The 11836-nt window shown below is 48.3% G+C and overlaps 1 protein-coding gene across 2 annotated transcripts in view; it reads left to right on the top strand.

Moving 5' to 3' along the window:
* The first annotated feature begins 613 nt into the window (after window positions 1-613).
* LOC120894777 (hemicentin-1) overlaps window positions 614-11836 on the top strand; it is a 51049-nt gene continuing 39826 nt past the window's right edge. Inside the window, exon 1 of one of the 2 annotated variants that reach the window (XM_040297582.1) lies at window positions 614-1853. The gene's annotated coding sequence lies outside the window, so the exon portion shown is untranslated. Of the gene's footprint in view, window positions 1858-11836 lie in introns of both variants that reach the window. The other variant, XM_040297585.1, reaches the window with a different exon arrangement.

The raw sequence follows: 11836 nt of genomic DNA, 5'->3' as shown, positions 1-11836 counted from the left end.
ATAACTTTTAAGACTTCGTTTGAAACATAACTCAAATCGCCAAAGAATCGTTTGCATTCTAGACAACTGGCTGCGTACTTACGTCCTCCCTACGTTACAGCGACTGAGGCATCTACATTTGTACAGTGTTTGTAGTTCAGTTGATGATTCCTTTAAAAACAATGATAAAAACGTGCACGCAATTAGGAACTAAGCTCTATCTTAATATAATTTAATAAAATTTAATCTTACCTGTTTAATCGCTGCTTACCAACCAAATTCACTGCAGCCCTATGTCCACACAATCCCATAGTTCAGCTGGAGAGCATAGCATAACGTCGACATCACGCATCTGCAGCCCGTTCCCCACCAAAACAACGGCACTCAGAGTTACCGTGAGTAAAACGGACCAGCCTGACACGACAAACAGCCGCCAATGCTAGAACTCGCGCGCGCCACGGAATGCCCCGAACGATGAACGGCCCAGCAGGCCCGAACAACTCCCGCGTGTACCGAAACAAACGCGAACGCACGTTCGGCCCTTTCGACCCGGCCCGACGGGGAAGCTGCCATCTCGCGCTCGGAGAATCTCAGCACAAGAGGGCGCCCGAAAAAACCGTGTCTTTGGTGCTGCTGCAGGCCGCCAAGCTCCGTCAGTAACGCTCGTGATCACATCATCACATCATCGTGATGCTCGTGTGCCGTCTCCGGGCCGTGCGTGTGCGTGTTTCGTAGTGCCGTGGTCCGTGGTCCGTGCCGTGTACCCCGTCAGCCGTACCGTGGTAATGGTAGCGAGTGAGCATTGAGAGAAACAAGGATAAATGAATGACAGAACCGCCGGCTTCAAATTTTGGAACACAGCACTTAGCGAAGTACATTTAACCACCCACGTTCTGAAAGAGGCAAAAGCATAAACCTCCCGGAAAGTGTGTGTGTGTAAAGTGAATGAGGTCGAAAGCACAGTGACTGACTGGAAGTGTCCGGAAACCGGAAAACGATTGGTGAAAATTCAATCCACTCCACCCGGTGAACACCAATCCCCCAACAGCTTTGAAGTACCTCCCAAGTGGAAATTTCAGAAAAGAAGCATAACAGGACCCACTTTGTCACGTGTTTCGAAAAGGGGGTCCGCGTCCGATGCAACCCCAGTCGCCCAGTCGTGTTCGCCAACCGTGGCGGAAGTGTTTATGTAATCAGCGCAACGGGGCTTAAAGCTCGACGGTTCAACGGGCTGGCAAAGCCTCCAGCCAAATAGTCTAGCCATCTAGCGTCGCAACGTGTAGCGAAAAGAGTGGGAAAAGTCTCCCAGCCTCTGCAACCAGCCAGCCGACACCAACCCCCAACAGGGTCTCACAGTGCGGGTGAGGTGAGAAAAATATCTTTGTATTCGCATGCGTCCTGCTAGGAGCCGTGCTGTGTCCATCCGTGTGTTGGTGTAAAACGGGAAAGCGTAGCGAGAGAATTCCTAACAACCGGAAGCACACCGGAACCAGTGTGCCAATACGAGGAGTGGGAAGAGCGGCAAGACGAGTGTGTGCATGTGTGTGTGTATGTGTACGTGTGTGTGACACGGGCGGGTGAAACAGGATGCATAATAAGGATAAAAGCTTTCCGATGTGCCACCGTTAAAGTGAAGCGTGATTATCAAGGCAGGCGGTACTGCGATTGAGCTTGTGCGGATGTGTGTGAGCGCCAGTGTGTGTGTTTATGTGTCTGTGTGCTTGTGCGGTATTCTAAGCTGCAGCGAATCAACAGTGTTGCCGTGTGCGAGCCGCATCTAATCGTATTGACGTACGCGCGCCCTTGATTGTGAGCTGCGGAAAATACCGGAAAAGCGTCGCCTTTAACGGAAGCCGGAAACGAGATACTTTGGGGTAGGTTAGTACAAAGGGAACGGCGTGCGTGTGTGCTGTACGGGCTCCCCAAACCCCCATCGGGTTGTGACGAGGGTCGACACGAGGGTGTCTGTTAATGATAATCGGAAGGATGGCAGTACGCAGCGGGTCGAGATAATGAGCGTCGACCGATAAACTCGTATTGACTGTTCTACTTTGTCACTCTTCCTTTGTGTCGGTGTGTCTGTGTGTCGGTGTGTCTGTTCGTGAGCATGATTTAAGCGATTAATTAATGCAATGACTTGCTAGTGGGCATAGGTTCGAGGTTCCGCCGAGTTGGTAAAACAAAACAAAAACGAGAGCCTGGAATGGAATGAAGCAGCGACCAACGCTCAGCATAATGAGGAGTCGACGCATTGGAGTAGAAATCGCTGCTGCTGTGTGTGTGTGTGTTTGTGTGCAATGCAGTGGCTATCGATCGGTGGTGGGGTTGGGGACCACACCGATGTCGGAAAAGCACAACCCGTAATTGAAGTTAAACAATGTCAAATCACACGGACATCGATTGTTTGATTGAGTGTAAACGACCTCCAAAAGCCCGCACGAGACGGAGCTGGAAGTTGCACCGACCGCTTTTGAAAACCACAACTTACAGCAGCAGCGCATTAGGCACAGAGACGTAATGATGGGGAACTCTGGTTCGCGGTCGCAAGCAGACAACTTTGTCACACCGGCATTGCGATTGGGCTGGTTTGAAGCGACGTCACAAAGGAAGGACACCCGGACTCGAAATCGAAACCTCCGCACCGAAAACACCGTACGCTAGCATAAATTAGCATTGTTAACGAGCGGGTACCACCCGGCCGTCTACTTCGGCCAGCTCCCGGCACCACTGGTGCCTGTTCCGGATGAGCCGGGGGTTAACCGCACTCCCAAACCGAACCGAAACGCCGTTTGAAGATTCGATGAATTATTAAGACCCACCGCAAAATCTAGCCGGGCGTGTAAAGTTTTCGTCCCAGCCAAAGGCTGAGCGCTCAGGACTTTCAGGGAGGAGGCGTGCAGGAAAAGGGAACGTGCTGGAGACGCTTAATCCAACCCCGTTTCATTATCAACTCGGGCGTAAGAAAACTAAGCCTTCCCGGGCGTGCCGGCGTGCGAAAGTGAACGCTACCCCGGGGCGCAAAATGGAGGGCCAAAAAGTTTAAAGCTTGAACGGCCAATTTTTCCGCAAGCCCGGCAGCGATCAAACCTCGGCCGTAAGAGCTTGCGGGCTCGAAACTTATGCCACCCCCGGAGCCTCTTTCCTCCCGCAACACACACACACACACACACACACACACACACACACACACACACATGGTGCGATGGTTGCTTCGAAGCGTGATGATGCGGTTCTATGCATATCTCTCTATGTTTTTGTGGTGCGTGTGCGTGTAAGTGATCCTTTCATTCCACCCTTCCCCGGGGGTTCTTTTTCTGAAATTGGAGCGTGTGTGTGTGTGTCTGTGTGTGGTGTTCGATGTGGTATGTTTTGCGAAATTTTAATTTCACATCGAAACAGCAACATTCCTTCGCCAACATGGACCCCTCGGGGGGGGGGGGGGGGGGGGTAGAGGGACGGTGCGTTTGTGTGTTTCGTGTTTCGCTTTGATCGTTTTTGATTAAGGCAGAAGTGAATTAAACAAACCCTACTCTCGTGTTTGTGTTTGCCTGTTTATGTGTATATGTAGCCATGTTTTGCAACAACCATTCGATCGTTATTTATTTAGTGGAAACAGGCGAGGCAGAGCGCTACACAAACATGAGTGCAAACCCGGAATCTAAATAACTCTTTTACATAGCCAAAGAATCGATTGACCGAATCATTTTGTGGGGAAAGCGTTCATAACCCGGTTTTTTGTTTTGTTAGCACACATACACATAATTTTTCTCCCATCTCTTCTACCCTCCTGGTCATCTACGTGTTTGTGTGTGTGTATGGTCTTCTTTTTTTTTGCAACTTTGTGTGGCCAATCGGTCACATGTTCTGACGACTGAGGCATAAGCCAGCAGAAACTGCCTCGGGAAATGGACTACTTTGAACGAAATGTGGAATCGATCCGTTTTTGGAAAAAGGAAAAATAAAAGAAGAAGAAAAAACGAAGGGAAAGGAAAAGATTTATGGGTCCAAACTTTCCCACGAGACGACGCCCACTCAGGGCGCCCATGCAGCCACTAGCGGTATGAAATATGTTTTCCATCGTGCAGCAAAATTCACGACCTCCAATGTGGCACAACGTGTGTCACAATGTGAGCTAGCTTCTGATGTAAAACTTTCCTTCTTCGTGCTGCTCTTTTGTTCTCTTTCTTTGGAGGGGAGGAGTGGGAAAAAGACATCTGTTTCTAGTTCTCTGTGTGTGGGCTGTGGGTGGCCGCACATAGAAAACGCTACTTGTGCCCTCGTCCCTAGCAATTAGGGGTTAAAATGTTAAATTAATTTTAATTGTCAGCCTCAAATCGCTGGACGTATTCCACCCAATTCAGGTAAACGGTGAATCCCCTCCGAGGGACAGGGAATGAACAATCGCCACCTAGCGGCAGAGGGAACACACATCCAAGAAACTGGGGTCGAAGCGATCTCATAAACAGGCACGGAGTTCCGAGATTTCGTGTTCCAGTTCGATTAAGCGGCCCGAGCGGCGTCCCACGGGAGTGATTAAACTATTTATAATTGGCCGGCTGGGATCGAGGGGACCCGTGGACCGTGGCCACACATGTGGATTATCCGCTATTGTTGCCCAATGTCTGCCTCTATGTGTGTGTATTTGGTACGAACCGCAAGAGCGAGTTGTCGCGTGTTGGCGCCCGCTTTGGCCCGTACGCTCGGACGTGATTCCGGATACGGACGGCGTACGCTGCAGCAATAGAGGACGATTTCGTGCCCACCCGGATGGTGGAACCCATGTGCCGGAATTCTTGACAAATAGTAATTTCGCTCGACGGGACCAACCATCTCCGGCTTGCCGGGGAGGACGAAGCAGTTGCTGTCGCGTGTTCGTGTACGGTTGGTGAGCACGTTCGAGCCGCACCGTCGTACAGTATGGTGCGCTCTTTGGTGTTTGGTGGTGCTCTGATGCCTGACGCTAATGCACCGGGATTACGGATGGCATTAGAGTGGGGCTTTGGCAGGATTGCAGGCAGGAATTGAGTGTTTGATTTGCATGGCCACATAATAGAGCACGTTCTCCAGGGGAAGCGGACAAGTGCACTCCGGAGAGAAGAAGGACTGACAGGGGCTGTTGAGGGGAGTGCAAGTAATTGTTGATTTGAAATTTTGGAATTTTAATTGGCATCAACAACAATGGACCGAAAACAAACTCCGCAACGGTCCGAGTGCCCTACATTGTTTGGATATGGGTTCCGATGCAACATGACTTTCATGATCCCTACTCCACAAACGCATTGTTTACTGATCCACTTAAGGTATCAAGGTTTAAAGAAAACACCCACCACCATCACGCTCCTGGCCAGCGAAATGGACATTTCCTCGCGGGATTATGTTGTACATTAAATAGCTTAAAGCCATCTCCTCAGTTGTGCCATCGCTTCCGGTGGCGGTGCGCAGTGCAGTGTGTATCCCCGGGCTGCCGGGCCCTGCTGTGAGACACATCATTATCCGAGCACTTAATTAACTAATCAATTATTCCGACTCACGGCATTGCAATAGCACTCTGGCCGTGTGCAGTGGCAGTGCTTTGCCGCTGACATGACTTTGTACGGGTGTTGTTTGTGTGCCTGTGTCCTAGATAGCGAGAGAGAGAGAGAGAGAGAGAGAGAGAGAGAGCGAGAGCAGGCAAGCGTGTGCGAATAAACGAACCGAAACTGTCCTTGATATGTCCCTATTGCCCGACTGCCGGTCCTGCGGTTTCGTGCCAGCACAAACTGTACCAACTATTGAAATAGTGCCGCTTCGCTGGTTTCGGTATCCTTTTCATTAAAAGCTTTAGTGTCGAGGAAGGGCCTTTGCTCCTTTCATCTCGCTGTCACCCGGCGACTGCTGCAGTGATGAGCGCAACCATTTGCAGTGTCGGCAATTGATTATGTTTTTTATTTATGCTCCCCCGCTGCACTGCTGTGGGCTTCTCGGTTGGCACTGCAAGCTTGCATTCGGAGTTTTGTGAAAGAAAGAAGTGAAAAAAGCCCTGGAAATTCACTGCGGTCCTGTCAATTAGTCGATCGAGATGAAAGTGTATAGCCAGCTTTTTCCGCTCCGTGCAGGCTTTGTATGGACATTTGCATTATGTTCGTGGAAAACTTTAAAAGATACTGCTTCACTCACGCCAAAACAAGCTGCCGGTGAAGCCTGTGTACAGGGGCGAGGTTACCAGCCGCTTTGATGTTGAACAACAGTGGCAGCGTGAACAGTGAACATGTTAATACAGCAACCTTTTTAACAAAATATCACAAGCACATGCGGTGCGTGATTTCCTTGTTTTCGATGTGTTTTTTGTATACAAAATTGCAATACCAGAGCGCCTTTAAAAAAGCGCTCGAGGCTGTACGATCCACGGTTGATTGGCAAATGGGCTTTCCACGTTTTCCCGAAATCCTTTTCCAACAAAATAAAGCTATCGAAAGAACTTGCACACACATACAATCAGGCTCGAGCTCTAGGAACAGTAGGAAAAGAGGATGCTGGAAAAGCAAGCAAGCAACCGACCATTTTCATCCTCGTAGTAAAATTGACCCTTTTCAACACTTCTTGGATGGTTTTGTTTTTCACTGGCGGTACCTTTGTTCTTCCTAGCTGATGTTAATATCGTTGCTGCTGCTGCTGCTGCTGCTGGCGGGCAATCTCTCTCTCTCTCTCTCTCTCTCTCTTCCATTTGCTCCACCGCACTGGTAGGGTGGAAAAATAATTGGAGCGTGAATTATTTTTCCCGCCCGCAGCCTGGATGGGGTGGACCCCCAGGGCGCTGGGTTGCAGGATGTTTTCCAAGTAATGTTAATGGAAAGTGAACTTGATCTCAAAACCTGCAGTTGGGGTGTGGGCTTTGGAAGAAAATATTCATTCACGAAGGCTACACAACCGACGGACCGTTGCAATTTTCCACAATTTTGCCTTTTCATTTAAATTTTGCAAACAATTTTACGAGCTAATTCTTAGAAGAAAACGTTCTGTTTTTTTACGTTTTTGTTGAGTTAATAAATCCCTCAACAATAGCCATAAATCACTTCAACGTATGGAAGTGGGAAACACTCATCGTTTAGATATTGCGCTTGGGGGTTTTCCCCCCACAAGCTCTAAACAATTGTAAAGCACACAACTGAGCACGTACACAGCTTTGCAGTACGTTTGAAAATGGAGCGAAATTAAATTCATACGCGTGCCAACTGTGTATTCCTCGCGCTGCTTAACTGACCACTTATCTGCTGAAGTCACCACCACGCTCTTGGAAATAATAAATAACACAAAACCACAGCCATACACACACAAACGCAGCGCAAGACAGTGTGGGACAATCGTGGTTGGGCAAAATATTATCTAACACTGCTGTGATGTGCAGGAAAATGGCTACAAGTGCAAGAAGTTGACCGCAAACTACTTCCTGTTTTCTGGCGATCGACCTGCCGTTTCGCTGCAAGCAGACAGCAACACGCGCATTACTATTCCGCTCACATCCTTCGATAATGATTTCCTTCTTGGTTTTTCCTTCGGACCGAGCAAAGAGCATCGCAGCTGGCAGGACGAGCAAAAACGCCCACGGTTCGGTCAGCACACGGTGCGCAAGAAATCTCCTAACATGTGGTGTATTTTTATCGGGCCATGTGTGTGTGTGTTGGTACAGTGCTGCGCAAAAGTTTCTCACACGTGTTGCTCAGGCAAAAGATTTATTTATGAATCTTGAAAACATGATAAATTCACAATACACTTTGTACAAGTACAAGTGACAGATTCCACCATCACTAAGTATATTGCAAACAATCCGTTGCGACATTTGTTTCATCCTTCACTGTGGAAAGGATAAGAAACGCTAGCAAATTCCTAAACAGACAAACACACTTCGTGGCATCCTAGATCCACGTCTTGTAGGACGGAGCTGCCGTATAATCTCCAATTGACTACCCATTCCCGGGGCTACATTCCACTGGCTTCCTTCTTTAGCTCTCGCTCTCTTTCGTCCAACCAGTCCTTCCCATCTCGATGCGTTGTCATGGCCATGAAAATGTAATAAAGAAGCATAACTGTAATAACGTACAATATGAGTTTAATTCTGTTAAGCAGAGTTTATTCGAACTTTCCTTCTCTGTCTCTTCGCGCCACGCGGACGACACGGCAGGAAGATAACACGTCCATCGTGGCGTCCCTTTTTCCCAGCGGAATGTAACGATGAGTCCGATGTGTTGCGGTTGGGGAGTTCGGCAACAGACATCAAATCGACGCTGATGGTGATCATTCGAGCAAACTGGCAGCCTCTCCTGGCAGCGCCCTTCTCCGTTGCTGGCGCAAAACGAGCGACCATTATCCTTGATGAAGCATAGACGTCATCACACGACACACATGCACACATTTACCAGGATTCGCTTCCTCCAGTTTGTCAGTTCCCACCGTCGCACATACTCTGGCGCCGGACTAGAGCTCAACTGTCACTGACAGATTGGGGGACGAAACATCGTCTTCCTCCTCCCTTCGACCCACCCACACGGGACACGATGCAAGCGTGTTCCATAATCGTTTAATTGCAGTCATAACAATGGCCATCAATGTATGAACTATGCCAAAAGTAGCCACCGTTCTGTGCCGAAGCTGTGCCGAAGCGGGACGGCCATTACTGTTCACTGGCCGCCGCGCTGTCACAGCCAACCCGAAAAGTCTGCCAAGCCCGTAGTGGCAGTGGCAGTGGCTAAAAGCTTTACACGTCCCTGTGAGCGAAGTGTTCGGGCGTTGATTTTCCTTCCTTTTTTTAGGCTCCCCTTCCATAAACGTGCCCAACTGCGAGCCAGGCCTTTTCGCGCGGTCGTTGCCAAGGCATATATCGATAATGTCAGCTGCCACTTTTCCGAACTAGGGGAATCTGGGACAAATGATAGTTTTATTGCTACTTTTGGCCCACCACCACCGCCATCGTTATGCTGCTTGTTGAGGGTGTATGTGTGTGTGTGTGTCGAAATGGTCGTTTGGATGGTGGCGGAAGCACGGTCGGACAGCAAATGATTAGCCCGTTTCGCAAATTAACAGTAATGCGAGTTTGATTGCTGGTGAGTGGTGAGAAAATGTGCGAAACGTGTTGATACCGATCACATCGAAAGATACTTTGATTGGGTTTTTGTTTCCGATTAAACTTTTGATAAAAAAGGATACATTGTGCGGTGCATGCTGTAGTTCGCTTGGAATCCGCATGAAGTATGTATGAAATGTTGCGATCGGAGTCATAATTCTGACCAACCTGCAACCACATTTTCCACGCCGAGCTTCAAAAATGCACAACATCATACAGATAAAGTACATGTCTGATAGAAGCACTCTAAAAATTTGCAATGCAAATACACATTAATGCGAGCGTGTGGTGGGTGAGTCGACCCCATAATATGCTATTTAAGCTGAATAATGTGAATAATGTTATACGATCCACGGATTTTGCATTCTTCGTCAATTGGTTGCATGCATTGGTCGATAATTATTTTTTAAATAGACGATAGGAACTTTTTTTTCTATAGAACAATCCAATAAGCATATTGTTATGAATCGATTTCGTAAAATTATTGCAAATTTCATGTATTGTCTGAAACTTTAATTGTTCTTTTCACTCTTTTGTGTAACTTCCGTATCTTCAAACAACCCGTGCTTGTTTCTGCAATGTACATTTTACATTTTGTTTGATTATGCTTGTGCTTATTTTTAGCTTAAGCATAATCTCATTGAAGCCTTCTCGGAAATTCTTATTATGCATTCGCGTTTTAATCGCAAATGGTTTACATTTTGCATAAATAATTCATCTTGGCTAAAAGCTTGCCAGCTGCATAAATTACATCAAACAAACGTTACACTTACGAATCAAAAACAATAAAGGGCAAGCAAATTGAGAGCAATCAGCTACAACGCCACCCCACCTGTTCGCTTGAAAAGCCACTTGAAACCGTTGAACGCTTCAGACGCTAATTCGGTTAACCATTTTCATTTTCGGGTACGTGTCACTTGTCGTTTTTCATCGCTGCTACCACCGTCTAATGCTAAAATGCTCGCCAACGCTCACCCTGATACACCCACAACCACACACACACACACACACACATAGACCGCTTTCGAGGAACGAATTATGACGTCTCGGCGGCACCAAAAAGTGAAACATCACCGCCCTCCCAAAGGGATTTGCTTTCGATGTCGCGGTGAAAATTCGCCATATTCCTTTTCCCCCATCAGCTCGGCCCGGAGCCGGCGGTGGCAAGAAAAACGACGCAATGACGCCCTCTTTACGAACGATTAGCGACCGCAACTTTTCGCACCGCAAAACCTCCCACGGGATGATGGTGGTTTGCGATGGTGAAGCGAGCCGTCCAGCGGGCGCCTCACGGCTCATCATCCGTTCGTTTGAAAGCGAAATGATGCTAGCTCTTTCACCTCCGAGCCAGACAGCGCGTGCACCGTAATTAGGCTTTATGGGTTTTATGGTAAAGTTGTCTACTTTTTGTATTTCAATTACTTTCGTGAATTTGATTAGATTTTCACCCGCGCAACTTGTAGCACTCCCGCCATAAAGAAAAAGGAAAGTTTCCATTCCGGTTGTCACAATAATGTATCTCAGCACGAGCAGAGCGTGTATGCGCTATTGTTTTCTTCCTTCTTAGCCGTCTGTTCGGTGGCTTTTCTTCGAAAGCAACTCCGCACCGACCGTGGAGAAAGTGAACGGGGAGAAAAAAGGTCCTTTGAAACATTGCCAAAATTCCTGCCAATTTGTCATACCGATGTTCCTCCAGAGGGTAGGCGCACAAATATTGTAAACCCACCGTGTAACACAATATTATCATCGCACGCCCAAAGTCCCCAAAGCCGCGCCGCGGCGATAAAAACCGCATCTAAATTTGCTCCACCGAACACGGCCATGGGTCGGAGAGGGTTTCTTTTTTGGTTGGTTGAAATGCTTTTTAAAAATTATGCGCCGTCGGGTCCGGTTTTTCCTTTGTCTTCGGGGAGCTTGGCAAAGAAAGTGTTTTGCAAGTTGAAACACCCGCCAAAACCACTCCCCGGGAAAGGGGGGAAAAGGGGGGAAGGGAATTTTACCGAATCATCATCCCATCGGCCGCCCTATCGTGATCGTGTTTCTGTGTCTGTGTGTAAGCGTGTGTGTGTGTGTGTGTGGAAAAAGGAAATTCGGTTTCGGATCACACTTTCCCACTCCGGCACCGGGGACATGACCTGATCGAGTGTCCCGAGGCGCTTTTGAAGCGGATGCTCATGAATAATCTATTTCACGATGTGGCTCAAATGCGGCCCAACAACGGCCCAACGTTGGCCACACGGTTCCAGGCGTCCAGGCGGTCCCAGGAAGTGGCGGAAACGTTTCGCCCGTGGAGTAACGAAAAGGGAAGACTCTTCGTCGTACGCAATATCAGGCCGCGTCGTGGTGACAAACCTAATTATGGGGCATTTGATGGAAATGGCGTACGCGGATGACGCCACGGAAACGCGTGGAATGTTGCTCGATTGCGAGTGGTGACGCAAACCGTGTAGCAAGAGAGCTGTTTTATTTTCGGAGTAATCTTCTCAAAGTCTAAAACAAGTCACTTTCGTGGGCGATCGAAGCGTAGTTGAAGAACTCGCCCCTCGGATTATTTACTGAGTACTGTGAGATCGGGAAAACGACAAGCAAAGATAAGCGTAGTGTAAGACATTTCGCGTAGATTGTCCTTGCTGGGATACATTCATAAACACCCATTGGGACGAGGCATTGCAGCGGGAAAAGCCTTGCAACAGCAGCAAAAGCAGTCCATAAAACATCCGAGCGATAAGGAAGCAAAAATTCCCTTCAACACATAACCTA

This window comes from Anopheles arabiensis, chromosome 2 (genome assembly GCF_016920715.1).
Source record: "Anopheles arabiensis isolate DONGOLA chromosome 2, AaraD3, whole genome shotgun sequence".
Classification (NCBI taxonomy): domain Eukaryota; kingdom Metazoa; phylum Arthropoda; class Insecta; order Diptera; family Culicidae; genus Anopheles; species Anopheles arabiensis.
The sequence above is the reverse complement of the archived record's forward strand: the minus strand, read 5'-3'. Positions and strand labels throughout refer to the sequence as shown.